At 41.4% G+C, this 24,628-nt stretch overlaps 1 long non-coding RNA gene across 1 annotated transcript in view; it reads left to right on the top strand.

Annotated features, from left to right (window-relative positions):
• Positions 1 to 24,628, top strand: part of LOC134729251 (uncharacterized) — a 71,103-nt gene that overhangs the window by 1,961 nt on the left and 44,514 nt on the right. Inside the window, exons 2-6 of the long non-coding RNA XR_010110155.1 lie at positions 1,233 to 1,321; positions 20,409 to 20,530; positions 20,622 to 20,690; positions 21,268 to 21,646; positions 22,212 to 22,322. This is a non-coding gene — a long non-coding RNA (uncharacterized LOC134729251). The remainder of the gene's footprint in view (positions 1 to 1,232; positions 1,322 to 20,408; positions 20,531 to 20,621; positions 20,691 to 21,267; positions 21,647 to 22,211; positions 22,323 to 24,628) is intronic.

The raw sequence follows: 24,628 nt of genomic DNA, 5'->3' as shown, positions 1-24,628 counted from the left end.
TACTTTTATTTTTCCTTTCCTAACTTTCTTTCTAGCCCCATTGGGTAACTGCTAAGGAAACCAACAAAGGCAGCAACGAAACAGCAGATTCTTTCCCAAATCTCACCATCTCATCAAATCAAGAGGGAGTGTGTATTTGAAAGGATGCCTTATTCTGATAAATGAATCTCCTTCTTCTCCTAGTTATTTTTATTATCATCGCTATTATAATAAAATCCACATTTTATAGCTAAAGATCCAACTAGAGTAATATCCACAGAAAGGAAGAACAATGGGGAAATTAATAAACTGCATCCTCATTTGTGTTTCTGTAGGGGAAGATGATAATTTGTTGGTTTTAATAAGTTCCTGGATTGAGTTGCTTCCACAGGCTAGTGATGCCAGGCCCAGGTATCCACTGGGTAATGCAAGATGTGTAACTCAAATATTTTTATGTGGATTCAAACACATTTTCATTTCTTAATGGTCACTATTACTGACCAGATAAGAGAAAGACTTATCTACATAAGGCAAACAAATGATTAGTTTGACAACAGAAGCTTAAACAGGATATTAACTAGCAGCCATAGAGATGGGAAGGTTCTGGATGGGAACAGTTATGCAGACAAACCCACAGTATGGCTACTATGTACCAGGGTCCCATCCCTTACCATATGGCTGTGGTCTGGCAAATGGTTCACTGGCAATTCATTACCATATCATTTGGAACTCAGGAGCAAACTGTTTATGATTAGCAAATTCATTATGCTATCCTTGGTACCTTAAGGGGACACTGTGGGCTTTCCTCCCCTGTTGTTATTTTAAGGACATATGACAGGGAAGGAAGAGCCCTCCCTTTTCCAGCTGCCTCAAAGTACTGTTTGCTGGAAAGTTTGCCGGAATCTAGATAGAATCTTTCAAAAGAAAATAAACAAGCAAAAAATCCCTGCAGTCATGAACTGTAGCCACAGCTGGAACTATTGGAACATTCCAGGAGATGAAAACAAAGATTCCCTCCTCCTTCCCTTCCATCTTACTGAGGACACATCAGTCACCCTTGTGAGTGCACTTTAGCCATAGGAAGAGCAAGATCAGAGAGAAATAAGGACTTATGACCATTAGACCAGGAGACAGGGAGCGATGGTTCTGGAAGGGGCTCTGTTACTAACTTTGGGTAAGTCAGCTGAATCTTTGATCCTGAGGTTCAGAATCTGCAAAATAGATAAACTCCTCTCTGTTTTACCTACTTCCAGTGGTGTGGGAAGCATCATGAGAACACGGTCTTTGATGGGGATAATTACTCTGAATCTACCAGGCTGATTAAGCCACAGCAGATCAGCAGGTGAGGTATTGGAGAGATTTATTTTCAAGCCATTAGCAAAGGTAGGCAAGAAGAGAGAGGCACCAGTCTCTCTACTATCAATAGGGTCTGCCCACCTCTGTAATTTAGCATTTTAACTAGAGTTGCCAAGAAAGAGTACGTGGAGCTTTGCATAAGGTGAAAAAGTGGAGATTGTGTCTGAGAACGGACTAATAGGAATGTGTTTTGCAGAGACTAAAGCTTGATGGAATAGTCAAAATTCCTGAAGAGGCAGAAAAGCATTAAGACAGGAGGGTTACAATGGCAAACAGAAAAGGGAAGGAGGAAAAATAAGAACCAGACATTGAGTTAGTCACGTTGGTGTGATTTGTTAAGCATTGGCTGGGGAGGGATGTGGCAGTGCTGAAGGGAAACTTGCTCAGTAAGCACAGAGCATGGGATGACCCCATTTTGGTTAATGTACATAATGTGGAGAGACCCCTTGTAGAGCTTGTTCCCTGAAGCCCACCATAGCCTGTTCCCTAATCTCAAAGCCTGACTCTAAGTAAAAATCCCAGGGCTTAGACAAGGGCCCTAATATCCTAAAAACACACACAACAATCAAAAATACTATCACTCCCCTGCAGCATCAATCTGACCTAAAAGAAGCATGCTTGCCACAATCAACATTAATTACACATTTAATTAACTCTCACTTTATTTCCTTCTTAGAATTCCAAGGGTCTCTGGGCAAGACTTTCCATGGACCGCATCTCTGGAAAGAGCTGCCCATGGAACTTTAAAATGATGCCTTCTTCTTGTGATAAATTTCCCTGTTGCAAGCAGTAGAAGCATTACAAAAGAAAATATTTTATTGATCATTCTTTTTTTTAAAAAAAAACCAGAAATAGGACACATAGGACACACAGGTCCTTATCAGAATCTTGTGGTTTGGAAGAAGCACCACCTAGAAAATCCAGGATCCTGGGTCTGAATTCTGGGTCTGATGCTGATTCATGATGCAACATTGAATGTGTCAGTTAACTTATTTATGTTTCAGTTCTCCTATCTACAAAGTGACTGTAAGGTAAACTTTATTACATTGACTAGATGCGCTGTCACAGAATGTTTCTTGGAGCATAATCTTACTATTCCCAGTGATTGCAGAGGTCCGGAGCTGTTCCTTTGCTTTATGAATGTCAAAGAATGAATTAGGGTACTTTTCAGCTTGATCACTCTAGCATCTCATGGTGCAATATTGTTGCCCATGTTTATGATATATGAGGATATACTGACCCTTGTCCACAACACAAATCCTAGACATGGAACTGTTCCTATGGGAATAAGATGCATTTTATGGTCTTCCAGTTCTGTTGAGTCCAACCAAACACCTACAGCATGCCAGGTGATCTGCTAGGCTCTGGGTTATCGGGATGAGATGGCACAGACCCTGCCCTGGAGGAGCTTATGTTCTCATGGAGGCAGCTTAATCTCTAAACAATTAACTTTAGTTCAAGATGATATGTGAAACAATAGACTATCGAGAGTTTCTCAAAGGTTTCCCCCCAAGAATCAACTGCATTGGAAACAACTAGTGAGTTTAACAACCCCACCCCTAATCTTCCCATATCTATATCTCTCAGGGTGGAATTTGGGAATCTGCCTGTTTCACAAGTCTTCCAGCATCTTCTGCCCCACACTAAAGTCACTATGGGAAAAGTTAACTATGGGAACTCACAGACAGATGCCACGGAATCCTGCCTTTAGGGACCACTTATTTGAGTTCTATGCTCCTCTAAGCCCTGTGAAAAATCCAATAACATTTACTATAGAATCCATTACCTCTAGGAGCTTATACTTTTCTCAAGAGCCATAAAACCAGGATATCACATCCAAGGATAAGAGAAAGAAATCAGAGTTGGAGCTCATGTCCCATGATGTTCTTGCTCTAGCCAAGACTTGTGGACTTCCTCCTTCATGATTGATTTTTTCCCCAGAGCAGAAGTCACTTGCCCCACCATGGGAAGATGTAGCTCTGCCCAAGACTCTGGGACCACTCTGATCTGGGGGAAAGTGTTGAGAAACCTTTCAGGAATCCCTTGTCACTTCCAGTCCTGCTCTGACTGGGTAATTCATTATCGGACCTTGACTGTGTTCTGGGTACTCTAAAGCTAACTTTATCCTTGCCCAGTGTCCCGGCAACTCTATGGCCCTTGCTCTTCTGCGTCTTTGCCAGGGACATGTCCTTCACCTGCACCCTGTTCAACAGAGACAATGACACTTCTCTACCTGGCAATGCAGCCTAATGCAGGTGGGAGATGAAGCATTTATACAAAAAGCATTGTGTTCGAACTACATAGCAACTTACACATTTTCCAGAGAGATAATATTATGTTCACTTTATTAATATATTTTAAGGACTCAGTCCACAAAGCTGGTAAGTGGACGATTCAAGTCTCAGGTTGGCCCTGACTTACTCATAGTTTGTGGCCCTCATCATAATCACAGGTCCCTTATAAGGGGAGTGTTGATGGACAGGACATAAGTAGAGAGTCACTCTCTTTTCCTGGCTGTCCTCACCTTTGGCGAGCCAGTTTGCCAGAGTCAAAATAGTCTGGCATTTGGAGGCTTCTCTGTTCATTATTCTCTGTGTGATCTTGGGCAAGTTGTAGCCTTTTTGATCCTCAGGTTCTTTGCTGGTAAAACGGGACAATACACACATACTAGAGGTCACTGTTGAGTGAACTGAATGAAATAATATAGGTAATGTCCTTAGCTCAGTAATGTTAGCTTCTCTTCCGTTTCCTCTCTTCCTGCCCTTGTATGTGGAGCCCCAGACCCTTGTCTTTCCTCACCCCTGCAAAGGAGGTCCTTTTGAGAAATACTTCTTGCTATGTTATCTTATCTGACAGTGACCAGGCTTGTTCTCACAAGACAATAGCTGATCCCTTCCTTCTTATAGTGCTGTGAAAATCCCACCTCTTCCCGAAACCAGATAGAACCTGGTGAAAAGGCAGAGACGGATCCACTTTAACTTTGCTGGTCTGTTTGCATTTGCCCCTGACCTTTATGTTCTGAGCCTTAGCTGGGTGCAGTGAAGTAAAGAAGGGGCTGGGAACAAGGAATGTGCAACAGTTCTGACCACCATGCTCTTTCTTGAGGAACTGGAAACCTGCTAGAGGTTACTAACACTCATGCGTCAGGATAAGGGCAGGATTTCAAGTTAAGGATTTCAAGAAAGCATTTTATAGCAACCCAGCATGCCAGAGAGAAAGCAGCACTCCTTGGGGTGGGTTCCAATATAGGCCAAGTGATCAGGAGGAGTGATTATTTCTACAAAGGATAATCTTTCTTGTACACTGTATTCTGTCTCTCCATGCCCCCTTTTAAAAAACAATAAGTAGCCAATTATTATCAATTTATTGCGGCTTCTTATAATTATATTATCCATGATTAACTCACTGGAGTCTAATTTGACTCTAGAGTTATTTTGTAGGAATGCTCCATCGTCAGGCATAGTGAGACTCTTGTCAGAGCAGGCTCACTCTGTTTGGCTCACAGAGTTCAATTAATGCACATTGAGAGGGACAAAGAAGAGGATGAGAAATGGCAGGTGCCCTAGTCTTGCTGAGTTGCAAAGTCCCTCCACATTCATTATTTCATTTGATACTCAGACTAGCTCTATGAGGTAGCTAAGATACCTATGATCATCTCCAGGCTACAAACTGGGACATGGACCCAGGTCAAATCACAATGTGGTGCCCAAGATGGGATTAAAACCCAATGTTGACACCCTCCTGGCCCCTCTTCCCCAACACACTGCAGCTCCAAGGATATTGATCAATGATTTTGACAGTGATCATTTCTGTAATACTTAGAAGTTTGCAAAGTATTTCAAATTCCTGATCTTATTTAATCTTTACAACAATCCCGCAAGGCTAAGAAGAAATTATAATACCCATTTTTATAGAGGAGATAACTTTGGTTTAGAGAGGTGAATTGCCCAAGATCATATAGCCTTTAAGGTGTGAAAACTGGATGAGAATCCTGGGATCAGCCTTCTGATAAAATGTTTTATTCTATTATAGCACCTCTGAATGTCGAGGACTCACCAGAAATGTATGGTTTAAGTGTAGTGAGGATCAGCCACATGACATCATAGTTACATTTTGTAAAAACAGCTATTTTCTGTGACAGAGGCTCTTCTTAATTTAGGGACCTTTTGAGATAATGTTTACATATGTATATACATATGTGTGTATGTGAATATGTATCAATCAAATGACATTTTGGGGAGACTCTAACATTGCCATCAGAGTCTCAAAGGAGTGTGTGACCCCAAAACAACCAGTGAGTCTGGTGATTCTCGTCTCTTCTCCACCAGTGAAAAATGAAGGTGGTGGTGGTGGTGTTTGGGACTGGGAAGAAAATGAGAAGGCTTTAGAGAAGACCAAGGGACAGAGTCATGCAGGCCAAATGAGGTGAAAGTTTTAAGGGGCTGAGTCTAAGTAATGGTTACAGTGACAAAACTGCAGAGGCTAAAGGCTTAAACAAGTTGACACATTCAGCAGTTAGAGAAGTTTCTGTGGAGTTGTGGGAACAGAAAGCTGACTGTGGGTGTTAAAGAAGGTGGAGAGTAGGAAGGAGAGACAGTGAGTGCAGAAACCTTTCTTTACAACCTGGCAATTAAGCAAAGTGGAGATATGGAATGCCAGCTTGGAGGGGAAAGCAGGACCAAGGAAAGTTCTCTCTCTCTTTTTTTCTTTCCCTTAAAATGGGAGGAAGACTAATTGAAAGGGAGAGACCAGCTGAGGGAGAAGGAGCCTAATTAGGAGACAGGAGGAGATGAATCCTGAGCTGAGATGGAGGTTAACTTCAGAGCAGATCTGACAGTCTCCAGGAACAGGAGTGGAGATGGGAGGGAGAGGTGAAGATACAGAGGGAGTGTGAGCTTCTTGCATGATTCCTGCCAATTTCATCTACCGTAGAACTTATGGCGTTGCAGCAAACGGCAAGTGACACCATTCAACCAGGCTGCTTCCTGTCACCCTGGGCACAAAACTTCTTGGCTCTGGGCGTCTGGCAGCTTCTCGCTGCCCTTCCCTGTCTGTTTTGCATCCTTATTTCCCAGCTTCAGGCACTGACCCTGTCAGGTGCTTCTCCTTGAGCTCTCAGCCTCACAGAACTCTTCTGAGGGTGATTTCAGTAGTAAAATACAGAAATGTGTTCCCGGGAAGTATGTACCTGGGAAATTGTTTTCTTTGTTGTTGATTTATTTGATTGCTAAATCTTTTTTAAAAACTTGCACTACACAATGTACAGATATATTGCATTTTAGTTATGAAATAGATTATATTTGTCACTTTCTATTTTTAAAGTTTTTTTTTTCTGGTCCTTGGACAGGAATGGACTTCCATGTTGTTTCTAAGGCATGAACAGAATCTTCCTCTTATTTTACTTTTAGTGGCTTTCCCAGAAACATAACCTCCTAAGTCTATGAAGGAAACATTTTCAATGAGATCTTGAAGCATGTCTAAAGGCTTTCCCCTTGCTCTCCTCCTGCAGTTCTCCAGCTATTATATTTCTGATAGAAGGTATTCAGAAGGCATTCATAGGCAGAATCAGATTGCACGGACAGCTTCCTTAAACTCCTGAGTCATTGGGCCATTTTCGCTGGGGACAGATCCGTCACCAAAAAATCCTCTCTGCTTGCCAAGCTAGTTAGTGACCACCCCATTCTACTTGTGAAACTGCCCCATGGCAGGATGTGGCATATTTGGGGCTTACTTTTGAATCCTCCCTTCTCAATGGGAACACCATGCCTACTGGTTGTTCTTTGTCTCTAATGTGCTCATTGTCAGCCCGCTGCTGCACTGTGGGTACCAGCAAGGCATACATCAAAGTTGGAAATGGATTTCGTTGGAAAGCTCAAAGCCAGGTGTCAACAGAGAGGCCTTGTCTGGCCACCCTTGAAAAACAAAACCTATTCTCTTGCCCCACTGCTCTCTGTTTCCCTTGCTTTGTTTTATTATTTTGCATAGGACATAGGGTGTATTGCCCTCTGCCTGAAAGATTGTATGTCTGTCTCTTCAATTGAATATGACCCCCACACAGGATAAGAAACGTTTTCTGTTTTGAACCTGTTGTATCCTCACTGGCCTAACACAGTGCCTGATGCCTGGAAGGGGATCAATACACAGTTGTTGAATTAACTGTTGAATGACTGTGGCTATCAGGTTCATGCTTGCAAGAGTCCAGGAAGCAGTAGGGTATAGTGAGGAAAGAGCCAAATTGGGAACCAAGAAATCCAGCAATCACTTTCTGCCTCTGTCATCAGCTAGTATGTGTGTGTGTATATATACACATATACACACTCCCATATATATGGGAGTTTATTAGAGAGAATGGGCTTCACACTATTACAAGGCAAAGTCCCACAATAGGCTGTCTGCAAGCTGGGGAAGAGAGAAGCTGGTAGTGGCTCAGTCTGAGTCAGAAAGCCTCAATCCAGGGAAACTGACAATGCAGACTTCAGTCTGTGGCCAAAGGCCTGAGAGCCTCTGGCAAGCCACTAGTGCAAATTCCAGAGTCCATAAGCCAAAGAACCTGGAGTCTAATGTCCAAGGGTGGAAGGAGCAGGAAGAAGTCTCCAGCATGGGAGAAAGAAGGCAGCCGGAAGGCCCAGCAAGCAGTTATCTCACCTTCCATTTTTTTTTTGAGACGGAGTCTTGCTCTTGTTGCCTAGGCTGTAGTGCAGTGGCGCAATCTTGGCTCACTGCAACCTCTACCTCCTGGGTTCAAGCAATTCTCCTGCCTCAGCCTCTGCAGTAGCTGGGTTTACAGGCACCTGCCACCATGCCTGGCTAATTTTTGCTAGAGATGGGGTTTTGTATTTTTGCTAGAGATGGGGTTTTGTATTTTTGCTAGAGATGGGGTTTCACCACGTTTGCCAGGCTGGCCTCGAACTCCTGACCTCAAGTGCCTGCCTCAGCTTCCTAAAGTGTTGGGATTACAGGCGTGAGCCACTGCACCCAGCCAAGGTTATCCCACCTTCTTCTGCCTGCTTTGTTCTAGCTACCCTGGCACCCAATTGGATGGTGCCCACCCACACTGACAGTGGGTCTTCCTCTCCCGGTCCACTGACTCAAATGTCAATCTCCTCTGGCAACATCCTCACAGACACACCAAGGAACAATATTTTACCAGCTATCCAGGCATCTTTCAATCCAATCAAGTTGACACCTAATATTAACCATCACACTTAGAAATGTTACTTCTCTGAATTTCACACCCTTTTGTATAATAAAGATGATACTTCTTTCATAGAAGGGTTGTGAGCACTGAATGAAATTAAGTATGTTAAGAATTGAGTTTGTTCACATTTGCCGCTACTATTAGGGATCAAATTGCCCTTGGTAATGGGAATCATCTCTGCTCATTCTTCTTTCTCACTTCAACTGTCTGGTTTGAAAACAGATTATCACATTAATAGGCATGAAGCATTGGCCCCAGGAAACTGGTGTTGCCACACGGAGCTTCATGAGGCCTTTGCTCACATGAATTGCTAAAGTGCCTTTGGGTGGTCTTCAAACTTTCAGCAAGCAGGTCAGACCTGGGAGTTGGGGCTAGCCAAGGTGCTGGGATAGCAGCACTTGGTCTCATGACATAGGCGTTCCGTGTTCTTTCCACTCTTTTCTCTGTGCTCTGGGCTGCTACGTTGCAGATAGTAATTATTTTACCAGTTCAGCCCCAAATTTAACTGGCTTCTCTTAAGGGCCATTACATATTAAGTGACCTAAATCCCTCAAGAAATGGAGCCAAGTTATCAATAAGTATACCTTTCCCAGGGTGTCATGGAGAGGTCCAGGGAAGAAGGGGGCTAACATAGGCAATGACTTGCTTCAGTAAGAAGGCAAGAGGACACTGTCTCATAGAAATGTACATTGATATAATCCCAAGGTTGAAGCAAGACTCAGTCTTGGATTTAATCACCACTCCTCTGATCTGTCCTCAAGGCTTCAACCCCTCACCTTGCTTTGTAGGATCACCGGGTGGCTGGGTGGCATTTTGAGGTCTATAGTGCTGACTAGGGACCAGTCAAGTGAAGTTGATGCCCTAGAGTTTAATTTAAAATAGAAATATGCCACCAGGATCTTATAAACAATGCTTTGAGGCCCCGGCCATTGTATTTTGTTTGTTTCTTGTTTGATTTTGTTTTGTTTTTATTTCCTATTTTTCTACTTTGGACAAACTTTCTTCCTCCATCCACATGTCCAAGTTTTTTGTTGTTGTTATTATTGTTACTTTTATCCCTCCTTCCTCTGTCTTTTCTTTCTTCTCCTCCTGCATCCAAATTCACTCATGCATTTGCCAAGTATTGACCGAGAGGTAGGGACGAGAGAGAGAGTCAGACAGGATGCAGCGTATGTAGAGATCCACAGTTTAGGGGAATCTAGGATCCGAGTGAGGAAATATGAAGCTGGGAGGAAAGCAGTGGCCAGACACTGAACAAACTGGTTTTCTATTTTATGAGTTTTGACTCTATCCCAAAGCTTATATTATGGAGATCCATTAAGAAAGGGTGTGTGTGTGTGTGTGTGTGTGTGTGTGTGTGTGTGTGTGTGATGACCCGATTCTGTTTTAAAAAGCTCTGGCTTCCTTACACCAAGAATGGGCTGGAAGGTGCTGTCTCAAAACAAAGTGTAGACTAACAGAGGGGAGTGGACAGACTGAAGAGAGGTGAAGGAGATAGGAATAGTAGGGCATAGTGACTGTCTCAATGATGGTGTGGAGGGAGAAAAAGGAGTCAAAGATGACTACCAGGCCGGGCGCAGTGGCTCACACCTGTAATCCCAGCGCTTTGGGAGACTGAGGCAGGCAGATCAACCTGAGGTCAGGAGTTTGAGACAAGCCTGGCCAATATGGTGAGACCCTGTCTCTACTTAAAAAAAAAATTTTTTTTCTGGGCATGGTGGCATGTGCCTGTGATCCCAGCTACTTGGGAGGCTGAGGCAGGAGAATCACTTGAACCCAGGAGGTGGAGGTTGCAGTGAGCCGAGATTGCAACACTGTACTCCAGCCTGGGTGACAGAGTGAGAAAAAAATAAAAGATGACTACCAAGTTTTGGCTTGATCACAAGGGTGGATGGTGTTGCTGATAACAGAGAAGAAGCGGCACTTCTTGTTTCTTGTCAGGGTTGATGATGAGTGACTATGGACATGATGAAGGATAGCCTGAGTTGAGGAAGGGACCATGAATGTACAGTAGGCACTAATTTGGGGAATTTGTGATTTCTCCTGTAGAATTCAACTGTCCAGATAGAAAGGTGGACATGGAAAAATTGGGCTTTGCAAATGGTCACCCAATTCTTGCCTTCCTGGTCTCCAGATCACCCTTCCTATACCACCACTCTGGATAAAGAAGTACAGAACACTAACAAGGTACAACCACTTTCTACCCTGCCAGGACTTGACTTAAAAGATGACCATGCACAGAACATTGTCCAAGATGCTTGCCTTTCCTCTTTGCAGACATGATTTGGCAGGAATGCAGTCTTCCATTTAGGTGATTAAGGATGTGGCTTGATGTTTCTATTTAGCCTTTATGCAGTGGCCTTTGTGAGCCAAGTCAAATCTCACCAAAGTTTCAAGTGAAAAGCAGTTGTTCCTTACCCACTGAATTCAAATATTTTATCAAAAGTCTTCATTAAATGCCTAATGTATGCAGTGAAAAAATAAATATGAGTCACAGAACAACACTTAAAGAAACATGTCCAGAATCCATAACTAAAAAACTAGTATAAAGCAAATCATAGAAGGTAATTTTGGCCTAGGAGTTAGAGGACTAGAATTATTCCGGCCATGTGGCTAAAATGCTTATAGAATAGTGATTTCTGGCACAGTCTCTCGAGTCAGAATGCCTCGTTCAAATCCTGGCTCTTTCCTTGACTACCTGTGCAACTTTGGATTATCACAAAGTAATTATTATACATAAAACACTCACACCAGTATTTCACACAGTGGGTAAGTATTAGGTAATGCTGTTGTTATTATAGGTGTTGCTATTATGAGCTATATACCATGAACAATTGAATTCTATCTTTGGGCAGCAATGTCTTTATTCATAAAATGAGGGCAAGATATTATCTTTTCTAACTATGTTCTGAAGTGACTTGGGGCTCCTCTGCCCCATCCCATTCTACATTTTATTCATTTTATCCATCATCTTGGGGTTTCACATATGTTTTTACTTGCAGAAAGGGCTCTGAAAAACAAGTTGCAAATCATTAGGCCAGGTGGTGTAAGGTGTGTCTTCAACAAAAGTTTTGATTCTCTGAGTGAAAAACATGCTCTTGACAATGGACAGTGGGATGAAGTGGTCTCAGAGGAGGTGGCCATATACCAGGGGGAGCTTCTTGGAAGAAGTGAGTTGGAAAGTTAAAATCTGGGTGTTTCTAGCAGTTGGTGAACCTGGAAGAGAAGTTGTAATTCCCAAAGAGAGGTGAGTGTGGAACATAGATATAGAACCAAAACTGTGCAGGGAGAAAAAGTTTCAAAGATCCAAATCCCTGCAGTAAGGGAAAGAAAGCGAGTAGACAAGGGCTTCAAGATAATTGTCTCAAGTTGAAGTTTGATTAAAGTTTGAAGCAATGAACAAGGTGAGAAAAGATGATTGGCTCTATTGAGGAAAGCAGCACCTCATCTATCCTCTTTTTTGCATGGACAGGAAAGCAATGTTCAGAGGAAGAAAGCCTTTGTCTGTGGGCACAGAATTAGTCACCAACTCTGGTAGCCATTATTAGCTGCAAACCAGCTAGCCATTCCCCCTTTTTCCTTAGCGATAGTAATCCCAACCTTTTAGCTAGGCACATTGCTGATTGAATTAAAGAAAACATTTCTGATATGGCTTGGCTCTGTGACCCACCCAAATCTAATCCTGAACTGTAATCACTACATGTGGACTGAGGGAAGTGATTGGATTATGGGGGCAGTTTCTTCCATGCTGTTTTCGTGATAGTGAATTCTCATGAGATCTGATGGTTTTATAAATGGTAGTTTTCCCTGCACTTACACACACTCTTTCTCACTTGCTGCCATGTACAGCATACCTGCTTCCCCTTCCACCATGATTGTAAGTTTCCTGAGGTCTCACCAGCCGTGAGGAACTGTGAGTCAATTAAACCTCCTTTGTTTATAAATTACGCAGTCTCAAGTATGTCTTTATAGAAGTGTGAAAACAAACTAATACAATTTCCTAGCCTCCCTTGGCATTAGGGATGATCCAAAAATGTCCATGCAAGTTAAGGGCCTCCAGGAAAGAAGTTTTAGAGGGGTACAGTCAGCCAATAGGGACCATTTTGCCCTCCTCATCTTCACTTCTTCTTGTGTCTTACCAGGATGGCTTGGAGTTGCAGTGGTCACCTCAGATCTTAAGGTCACTTTGGAGATGGAACCCCTGTGACTAGGAATGGCAGAACAGAAAGGTAGAAAGAGCTTGAGTCCTGGGGATGTGGCAAAGCCACCATCCTAGCCCCGTACTGCATACCTCTGGACTTCCTTTAAGTTGAGAGAAACATGTTCCTACCATATTTAACCATTTGGTGTTCTAAACCCCATTCCTAGCCCTGGAATGCCCTGGCAGAGCTGGTGCTGGCTGGGACCCCAGTGGTCCTTGGTGACCTTGCTCAGCAGTGCTCTTTCCACAAATGACCCCACTACTATCATGTGCAGAACTATCTTGGTGTGTGTGTGTGCATGAGCAGACATCCACAGCCAAGTAATTTTCAAAGCTGTCAGCTCTGCTCTCCTATAGCCTCCTGCTCCCCACTGCCTTCTCATTTCCACCAGAGGAAGGTGAGGCTGCTGGTGAGGAGCTTTTTCCTTTTCCCTTTTCTGAATTGTTTACTATATTAAACACTCAATATCCACTGCCCAGAATATTATTATGCTAATATTTCTCTGATTTATTTTTACTTTTATTTGTAATTAAAGAAATAAAACACTATAGGTACTATCGCGTCCTTTTTATCCTTTCTGTGAGCCTATTCTACTCCTTCTTCCAAAAAGGCATTCTCTTGAACTTGCATGCATTCTGTGTTTTTATGCTTCTATTATGCATATGTCTGAATCCATACATGATTAATAACATTGTTTTATATGTTTTAAATATGTGTGTAAATGGTATATTAATGTGGTTTGATTTTTTACACAGACCTTGGATTTTTTTCAAGATCATCCTTCTTGATGCCTGCATCTAGCTCACGGGAACTCACTGCTGTGCCTGTACAGTGTTTTCCCATTGCTCTATTGATGAACATTTAAATTGTTTTCCAATTTTCAATATTGTAAATAATGCAATAATAAACATCCTCTTACCTGTCCTATTACACACTGGAGTAAGAGTTTTTCTAGGGATTATATTTAGACATAAAACGAGTTGTCATAGGGTATGTATATCCTTACTTTTACAAGGTATTTCTAAATTGCCCTCTAAAGAGATAAAAACAATTTGGACTTCCTCCAGGATGGCAGTGCCCATTTCCCATAAAAACTTGGCATTGCTGAACCTTTCAATTTTTGACAGTTGAATAGGTGTGAAATGCTATCTATTTGCTTTTTAATGGGCATTTCCCTGATTATCTGTGAGGTAGGCCATCTTTTCATATTTTAATAGGCCATTTTGATTTCCATTTCTGTGAACTGCCTGCTTTAATATTTTGTTTTTCTGTTGGGCTGTTTGTCTTTTACTTATTGTTGTCCCCATCTGACTCCCTATCCCATATACACACATTTTCGGAGATTAACCCTTTTTAGGTCACATGCATTGCAAACTTCTCCTCCAAATCTCTCACCTGTCTTTTAGCTTTGTTTATGGTGACTTTGTTCCTACAAGACTATAAGCTTGGTCTTAAATTTTAACATAGTCAAATTTATTGATCTTTTTCTTTACTTTTGTGTTCTTAAAATTTTTCCTTAATCAGATATTATTAAACTATCTTCCTGAATATTCTTTGAATAGTTTAAAAGATAATTTTTTACTTTAACTTTTAATCCATCTGGAATTTATTTGCAATATTTTGTGTTATTTTGCATATGAAATTGAGCTCTAATGTTAATTTTCCAATATGAAGAGCCAATTTCTGTGACACTATGTATCAAACAGTCTATTCCTTCCCCACTTAGTTGTAATCACCCCATCATGTATCAGTTTTCCAAAATGCCTGGGTCTCTTTCTAGACTTTCTAGTTTATTCCACTGGTCTCTCTATCCCTATACTTCTCTTGCACAATTTTTTTCCTGTGCTTTGATATCTACAGTGTAAATTCATCTTCTTCATAGTCAGTCTTTTTCAAATTTCTTTGGACTGTTCTTGGCCCTTTGGCTTTCAAATGAATTTTGATTAATCTTTTAATAAAATGCTTCCCTCCTACCTCATTCAACACATACTTCTCTCCCATCTCATTCCTATTCTGAAGGCTACTGCCCTCAAAGATCTAGTTTCCAGCCTTGAATCTGCCACCAAATGCCCGTCTATTCTTGTGCAAATCCCCTAATCTCTCTGGGTTTCAGTTTCCTCACCTGTCAGGTCTGCTTTGCCTATATCACAGGATTGCTGAGCTGATGAAATGAGATAAAGATGAGAGATGCTTTGAACAGTTCAAAACACCAAGTTAAAGAGTTAAAAACAATAATCTCTACGTGATCTGAGACAAAATGTGAAATTCAGATTATTTCTTCTCCAGTTTTTTCTACACTTTGTGACACTCCTTTCTGTCAAACTTCCAGTGTTTTGCATCTTCCAGTGAGATGCGAAGGTCTTCTGTTCAGGGTAGAATTATTATGATGATGGGCTGGGGACAGCTGGGATTTATATGCCCTGGCTCCCATTTTGGATTCTCTCTTTGTGACTTAATGTAAGGCACTTAAACTCTTTGAATCTCAATTTCTTCACCTTTAAGAAGAATATTAAAAATTCTCTCCCCCAAGTAGTATTGTGTTTTTGTTTTTGTTTTTGTTTTTGAGACAGAGTCTTGCTCTGTTGCCCAGGCGGGAGTGCAGTGGTACGATCTCGGCTCACTGCAATGTCTGTCTCCTGGATTCAAGCAATTCTCATGCCTCGGCCTCCCAGGTAGCTGAGACCACAGGAGCACACCACCACACCTAGATAGTTTTTGTATTTTTAGTAGAGACAGGTTTTCCCTATGTTGGCCAGGCTGGTCTTGAACTCCTCACCTCAAATGATCTGCTGGCCTCAGCCTCTCAAAGTGCTGGGATTATAAGTAGCATTGTGAAATTCAAGAGATTTAGTATAGGTTAACTGTTACATAAAATGTGAAGCCCTATAAGAATCATGAGGCATTATTATGAATGTTCTTGCTGACATTTGCATGCAGAAAGGACTTACAGAAAGGCAATGATGTTTCTCACCACTTGAATCGAACCATGTAGGATAATCAAAACCATTTTTGTCTACAAGTATGGTTGGCCCAGTGCAATGTCTTCACAGTCTTCTAGAAGATGCAGGAAATCTTTTTCAAAAATACTATGTCCTTTAGGCTTTGCAGCCTGGATGTGTGGAAAAGTGGAGGTAGCTGGGGAGTTCGTCTTGTCCATCTGGACAAACAGGAAGAACTATCCTTATGCAGTGCTGGCTCACCACTGACCCGAGGGAGTGAGAACGTGGGGACTAAAGGGTGGGAACAAATCAGTCTTTGTACCTTCCTTGCTGAGTGTGGATACCATTCAGTTAGATTGAACATTGAGGTCAGCCCTGATGTAATGTGAGAGCACTTCCCCTGGAGTGAGCAGATGGTTTTGCCTTCCCAGCCCCTTAAATGTTTTTAACCCTTGCTACTCAGGTGACCAGAGCATCTTCATTTCCTGCACCAGGATCAGACTTGGGCTTGAGCCAATGACATTCATGGGCCAGATGACCCAAAGCTGTAGTCCACCTGCTTACTGTAACACAGAATGCCCTTTTCCCCACTAAGTTCTTACCCTTTCCTCAGTTCTGTTGAAATAAGATTTCTGACCTATTCTTTAGCCACTTCCATGGCTGACCATGAACTCTACTCTTCTGACCACCAGTACCTGCTGAAAGTTGCTGGAATCCTTCTAAGCCAATATCAGGACTACCTGTCCTGCCCTGCCCTGCCCTCAGCCTCTGCCAATGCCACTTCTTTGCTGTTGTTTGGGCAGAACCCTGGATTTGGATGTTGGTTTGGATCTTAGTCCCCAGAACTTACAATCTGCTTGTTTTTATCCTCTGGGGTCCACACCATATCCAACCCAATCTCATCATTCTGCCATGCTCACGTTATCCCTGCCTGCTCTTGCTCTCATGTTCATACATCCTCAAAGAGTCCACTCTCCTTCAAGGCCATACCTCATTTCTCCTTACACTATAGATGAAACACATGACTATTTTCCTTCTGATTCCTAAGTTCTGAGTCTAGGACCACTTTGTAATCAGGTTTAATTCCAGACCACAGCTGACCTTTTATTTTTTTTCACATGTAAAAGTGAAGCTTAGGTACAGGTATTCTAGAAGTAGCTGTGATTATTTGCTTAAATCATCTTTCATGAATGAAGGACATATTACCCTAGCTATTGGGAGTTGACCTTGGAGAAGAAAGCTGACTTAGTTACACCAGCAATTCTCCCCAACACACATACACAGGGCAGCCCGTATCCTGTGACTGCTTGATGTGGTCATAGCAATCAGAGAAAGAGTTTAAAGTCTCAGCCTCTCTTGATAACTCTGAGAGGCCATCCCATTTTAGGTATCCCCAAGGGGTCAGCTGGACCTTGTGATGAGCCCAAATTCCAGCTCCTCCCTCTGCCTATTCTGCCTCTTTTAATTCCACTCCTCTGCAGTGGCTGATCCTGAAAGCCCTCTTACTTCCAACACACACACCTTCATCCCAGAGTTTGATGCTTGGGGACCCCAACCTGCAACAGGTATCCACAACTATTTCCTTGCTCAACCAACCAACTCTCTACTGACTCACCATCTTTCCTCCCCATGGTAGGCAGAATAATGCCCATCTCTACTCAAAGATGCCTGTGCCCTAATCTCCAGGAACTTGCGAATGTGTTGCCTTATATGTCAAGAGGGACTTTGCGGATGTAATTAAAAGTCATTGAACTCAAGATAGGGAGATTATTCTGCATCATTCAGGTGGATCCAGCCTAATCATATGAGCCCTTAAAAGTGGAAAACCTTTCTTGGCTGTGGCCAGAGATGGACTACAGAAGAATGGTCAGGGAAATGCAATGTTGCTGCCTTTGAAGATGGAAGAAGGAGCCATCAGCCAAGGAATGCAGGCAACCTCTAGAAGCTGGAAAGGGCAAGGAAATAGATTCTTTTCAGAGTCTCCAGAAAGGAGCCCAGCACTGCTGGTACCTTGATTTTAGTCCAGTGTGACCCTTGTCAGACCTCTGACCTACAGAACTGTATGTAAAACAATGAATTTGTGTTGCTTTAAGCCACTAAAGTTTGCAATAATTAATTATAGCAGCAATGGGAAACTGATACAGTCCCTTAGGAGTCATCTTAATACTTGCTCTTTTGCATGATCTTGGACATGCCCTTCACTGGTCTGAGCCTTAATTTTCTCACCTGTAAAACGACAATTTTAGACTACATGCTCCAAAGCCTTTTTCAACCTGACATTTTTCATTCTAACTGTATGGATTACCTACTTTGCAACATTTATCTTTTTATTCTAGCAAGGCAGAGTTTACTTGTCTTTTTGATGATTATTCTGGGAAAACCTATTTGAGATGCTGCAGGAAGCAACAGAATGGCCATACAACAGGATGAGGAGTGAGATACTCTTTTTCTTTGTCTAACTCTTCTGGTCTGTCTTTATGTTGATTTCTAAATTTTCTATTCTGTAACTCCTTATGGCCATGGGAAAAATGCTTCTCAGCTGGTGACCAATTTATTAAACAAAGCTAGATGGCTAATAGATTTTGTCATTTTTCTTTTTGCTAGTGGACCTGCAAATACATTTTTATTTTTTGGTTATGCTGAAAATAATTTGTGAAAAATGGTAGTTACCATGCTTTTAAGTGGGATCAAAGGTAGCAGTGTTCTGACTGCTGGTGAAAGTTAACTCAGCCTCTAGGAAAATCCACCACTTTTCAGATTAAAAAAAAAAAGTCCCTAGCCTGAATTTTGTCAGGAGAATATATAATAAAATGCCACTGTAATTAAAATACTTATAAACCCGCAAGACACAGCTGTTGTGAAAGGAAAACAGGATGCTAAAATGGGATAAAAGGAGACCCTTGTCTGGCTCCTTTGCCCTCCCAGTGGGTATCTAATACAGTTGCCACTCCATTAACTGCTCTGTGTTAAGAAAAGCTGGGCTGACCCCAAAACAATAATGGCAGTAGCAGAATTCTAATGATGACTTTCTTCCACACTTATCTAGATGGTATGCTTTTCAAAGCACTTTCTGTCTACTCACTGATTTGAGCCCCAAGTTCTCAGTATTTCCCTAAGAAAGTAGGGGAAGTAGAGAGGGTGAACATCATCCACTTGATTTGACAGATGAGAAAAACATGGCTTCCTTGGAGTCTAAATTAAACTTGTGTCATCACAGCAGCCAACAGCAGGTCTGGGGCCGGGGGCTGGTCTCCGTGTTGAGGTCTAGGTTGACTATAGCTCATTGCTCCTGGCAGTTGGAGTCACCCAACACAGGGTCAAACACAGTCTCCAAAGACTTTACACTGCAAACCTAGAGCCACTGTAACAGTTCTTTTTGCACTCAGTAGAAAAAAATAAAGTCACTGGAAAATTATTCACTAAAGTTAGCTAGGAAAAGACCAAAGAGTTGAAGGGAAGAAAAAACTATAAGAAACCAAGAAGTGGATTTCAGACTGTCACCTGCCTACTAGGGTTTGTGATGCTGGCCACACAGTGTTGTTTCCAAACATACCAAACTGGAGGGCACCCATTTTCTTCCCTCTTGGGGCCCCACTCACATTCCTTGGAGAAATTTCCAAGAACCCTCTACATTATGGCCTCTGTAAACTGAAATCACCAACATTAATACTATTTGCTCCTCCTCACCAACCCAGGTGCAATTAGGCTGACCAGCCTTGATAAAAGTAAGATGACCTGAGGTCAGTAGCATGTAGTGGAATAAAAAAGAATAATTTTCCTAGATATCCCAACTTATTTGAACAATGAGGAATTGAGACTAAGTCTCTTCAAAGATTCCATTTATTTTGGTAAGATGCCATTTTACATTTAGTGTAGTAATACAATTTTGACTTAAAAGGCCAGGGTTTGAGAACCAAGTGGCCAGTTTGACTGGGCTATCATGTGATCATCATGGTCATTATCCCTTGGTCTCCTTGAGGGTCAGTTCTTTCATCTATAAAATAGATATGATCATAGCGAATCTCCTTTTCACTATACAAGGTTGTCATGAGAATCAAATAAATAAATGCTAAAGCACTACAGAAGAGATGTTATGATTTTATCTTTGGCAGTAGTGCTAATCATTATAATAGCAGCCTATTAATAACAATGATATTACAAGAAACAGCAATTGTGGTAGTGTTGGTAAGGTACTTCTGGGATTATTTATATATGTGGCTACTTGCTGGAAAAGCCACCCATGTGTTGAGATAATGTGTATTGTGCTCTTTCTTGAATTATCTCCTTGGGACTTTACAACCCCAAGAGGTATATCTTATTACTGTCATTACACACATGCACACTCAAAAAAAGAAAAACCAACCAACCAGTCAACAAACAAAAAGCTAAAGCAGAGAGAGAGAGAGAGAGAGACAGTGAGTTAGTTTGAAAGCTAGTATCTTGAAACCCCAGTGAGTTCTGCTGACTTCCAGCACTGGCAGGCACACCTACCACTTCCAGTGGAGAACAACCTTGAAACCTAGAATCTTTAGGACCTTGTTGCCAGTGGCTTATTGCCTTAACCATGAGAAGGGGATATAGCTGGCATTAGAAGTTCCTCCATATAGGGAAGAACAATTGACCATTCAAAGAGTCATTGATAAGTTAACTAATCCCTGCTCTGTGAGATATACATGAATGCCAGTAAAAGTTTCCTCAGCAAGAAGGTTCTAATGTTATGATCTTTCCTGACAGCACTCACAGTGTGTGCTACCCTTCTGCATGGTGGAATTGTGGGGAAGTAACTACTAGCCAGAGACTACCTCAAGGCCTCTTTCATCAAGGAGAGGCCCATATGATTAGTTTTCACCAGTGAGGTATGAATGAAAATGATGTGTGCCAATTTTAGGCCAAGTTGGGTAGGAAGTGGGGGTGTCATCTTCATTTTCTCCTTCCCAATCAACCCAGCTAGATACAGAGGACCTAACATACAACTCAGGGTCCCTAGAAGATGGAGAAAACACAGACAATTGGCAGGTGGGTTTCTGAACCATCATTTGGACAAAAACTCTTTTGGCTATTATATGAGTGAAATGTGATCCATTTTATTAAGCCATCAAAGTTTGAATGTTATCTGTTACAACAGCTATTCTATTATAGATCCCAATGAAAAGAGATCCACCAGTATTTCAGACCTAATCCTAATCCTCTGCCATCTTTGAGGCTATTACCCTCCTCCCCCACTGATGCCAGCACATCCATCTTGAGCAGCTTTCTTTGTGCTTTATATAAGTATAGAGCAGCTGGTCTGCTTGTCAAACAACCAATAAATCGATGCCTGGCAAAACAGTAGTTTTTATCAGCAAGTGACCTTAAGATAAACTTTATATTGCTAGGAAATCATTCCAACCCCAAATCAGTGGCACACCAACTCAGGCCTCCCTGGTGGCATGAGGAAGGAAAACTAATGAAGTATGGAGGCTATTAATGGCTTTATCTTTTCTCTCACCCATTCCCTCTCCTTTTTTCAAATTTGCAATTATGTTCAGCAGTGTAAGATCTGTTCATCTATTTTTGACATATAAATAGAACCTATCCCTTTTAAATTTTTCAGAGGAGATGGGTATGTGATTATTGTTACCACTTGTCTGGAAGCAACCAGAATGGAGTGGGGAAGACTCAAGGAGGAGATCTTCACAGGACTCACCTCTCATCACAGCTCCCGTGTGGTTGTAATCACCCCAGAGGGAAAAATAATTTCGGTTTTTTATGGTTTAATTATTGGTGATAGCAGCTGTTTTGAAGACACAAACACAGAAACAAGTTCTAGAACATACTCACAGTTTCCTTGGTCACAGTGGTGTCAGTGGTTCTATAAAGGTCTTATGAATCTCTACTTAGTTGACCGCAAGTAGTAAGCAAGAAACAATCCTGTAAAGAGAATGGAGGTCAGAATAAAGAAGTCTTGAGGGTTTAAATCGCTTCTTGAAAATGTAATAATATTTACTCTTTTAAAAATTATAAACAATACATGTTCCTTTTACAGAAAAAAAAGAAAAAAAATAAGGAAATAGGACATAAAACTCATCTGTTATTCCACCATCTAGATACAACTATTGTTAACCCAGGAACACTTAAAGAGTGTTTCATGAATATTTATGTATACATGCAAATATATTTTCTATCGGTCTTAGTTTACAAAACAGGGATCCTATTGCCCTTGCTGTTTTGTGACCTTTTCTTTCATTGAATAAGATATTAATAAATATCCTTTGCCAATAAATATACTTCAACTCCGTGGTGGACACATTCTAAGATGATTCCCTTTGATCCCCACCCCCTTGTGTTCTCACCATTGTATAACTGTGTGATCCACTCCATTTGAGTGTGGGCTGAACTTTTGACTTACATCCAACCAATAGAATATCACAGTGTTGGGATATCATTTCCGAGATTAGGTTACAAGAAGACTCTATCTTCTTGCTCATGCTCTCTTATTCTCTGGCTTGCTTTCTGCCATGGAGCCAACTGCCATGTCATCAACTGTCTGCCCTACAGAAATGCCCACGTGTCAAGGAGCTAAGGGAGACCAGCCCAGGAGGAGCTGAATCCTGCCAACAATCACTTGAGTGAACTTGAGAGTGAATCCTCTCCATGTTAAGCCTTGAGGTGATTGTAGCTCCATCAAATACCTTCATTGTAGCCTTGTGAGAGATCTGAGTCAGAGGATGGAGTTAAGCCAAGCCCAGATTCCAGACCCTCAGAAACTGTGAGATAATAAATTTGTTGTTCTAAGCTACTAAGTTTTGGTGTAAAACTGCCATAGATAACTGATACAAATCACATAATTTTTAATAGCTGCTTCATATGTTAATATGTCTGTACCATAATTTACTCAATCTTTTGTTGCTGCATATTTTGGTTATTTTGTTTTGCTATTATAAACAGGGCTGCAATGAATATTATTGTACTTAAACATTGGTACACGTTCTTCTTTCCTAAGGATAAATTCCTTGAAGTAAAATAGCTGGCTTTCAATGGGTATGCATTTTTTTTAAAGCTTTTGGTATGTTATTCCCCAATCACTTTCTGTTAGGATTGTATTCATTTACAGTCCTGCTGGCTGTAGTTCAGAGTGGGTTTTTGGTTAATTTCAACTGCTTTATCTTGAGTTGTCTCCATGAAAACCAGTTAGAAACCAAAACCAAAGCCCCAAACAAGAAAAGCCCCAAACAAGAACCCAGGAAAGAAAACTAAGGTTGAATCTTGAAAACTATGAGATAAATTTGAAGCTAAACAATTTTCAAAGTACCATTGTTTTGAAATAAGTCCGATAAATTCAACCACCCTCAAATTGTTATTCTTATCTTTCAATGGACACAGAAGTCCTGAAAATGTGGTGATACTCACAGTCTTCACGAACTTTGAAAGGGAAAACAACAATTTCCCTGGTTGAAGTCAACATAACAATAGGCTAGTTTGAAAATCCTGTTTTTTTTCAGTTGCACAAAGGATTGTCAATAAATTCAACTTTTTAAATTACTAAGCTGGATAAACTGAATTCAATAGATTTTTTGGAAGCATTTTGTATACATAGATACCATCACCATTTCCAAATTGCAACCCTTACTGTTGGGGAAGAGTAAATATTTTAATGAATGCTATATATTTTAACAAGCTCTGAACTCTGCGGTTGGTTTAAGCTAAGGGTGCAATTTCAGGCATCTAAATAAGTAAATAAATGAGGAAGAAAATCCATGTTAATAGCAGTAATTCGCGGCACTTTCAAATTCTTAATTAAGAAATAAAATAGGATTCATTAGCCATGCCCAGTGTAGATGGCATACATAGATCACCATTATGACCAGACACAAGACCTGAAGTCATTGCCATAAATGAAATAACAGAGAAAAATCACTGGTGCATTATTGGCCAGAATATGCAGGCACAAAGAGGGAGGAGAGAGGGGAGAGAGACACATAAAATGCCTGTCCTCCAAAACCTGGCCTGGGGATTGCATTATCCCAAAACATCTCCCCTGAGCCTGGAATCCTGCCTCCTCCTAATTTTGGGGATTGGTTCCTCCCTCAAGCCTCACACAAAACTTCTCTTAGCCTGTCTGACAACCCTGCCAGTGCTTACTTTTTAAACTTTATCAATCATCTGCCCCAGGTCTTTTGTGTACCTGGACTTCAGGTCTCTTTGCCTGCTTCATTTTCTTAGTGAGTCCTAATATATATACATATTTTTTAAAAACTGGGAAGAAGAAAAGAACTTTGGTTATAACCAGAAGCATTCTGACTCATGCTGCTTTTTAAAAATTAAGCATTAAATTAGAGAGAGCACATAATTTACTATTAGAAAAATTACTTTTGACTGGGACAAATGTTTCTCTGGACAGGGCACCAGACATTAATTGGGACTGTTCCTGGCAATCCAAGATGCTTGGTGCCTCTAATGAAAGCCCATGCAGGCCCCCAGGGGAGGGGGAAGGTGGTAGTGGGCATGAGTTTTCAGGCATGTAAGGGGAGCTCTGCTCTGGTTATGTGGGCTGTTGGGGTAATCTCAATGTGTGCTTGTTTGGAAGAAAGAGCACTGATGTACCTGGCTGTGGGCAGAGATGACTCGTCATTGTATTCCTGGTGAGAACACAAATGTAGACTATAGGCATGTATCCCTTGGGCCTTCCCTTTCCTGCTGTTCTACCTATCTTAGTGTTGATATCCAGGTAGGCATGAACACTCTGTGGAGACAGGCACGGGCAGGTGTGGGCAGCCAATTGCATTCAGCTCAGCAGTGAGAAGGGTACAGAGTACAGGGCATGAGCAATTTGAAGAGGTCTGGAAACTCAAGGTGAAGAAAGAAAAGAAAGAAAATAATCCACTGAAGATCTCTAAAAGAAATTGAAGAATCTTGTCTGGGATTAGACACTGAAATATTTTGGGCAGGTAGCAAAGTTTTTGGTGTTACTTGTA

Source organism: Pan paniscus, chromosome 17 (assembly GCF_029289425.2).
Source record: "Pan paniscus chromosome 17, NHGRI_mPanPan1-v2.0_pri, whole genome shotgun sequence".
Taxonomy (NCBI): Eukaryota; Metazoa; Chordata; class Mammalia; order Primates; family Hominidae; genus Pan; species Pan paniscus.
Note: the sequence above shows the minus strand (reverse complement) of the source record. Positions and strands in the feature narration are given on the sequence as shown.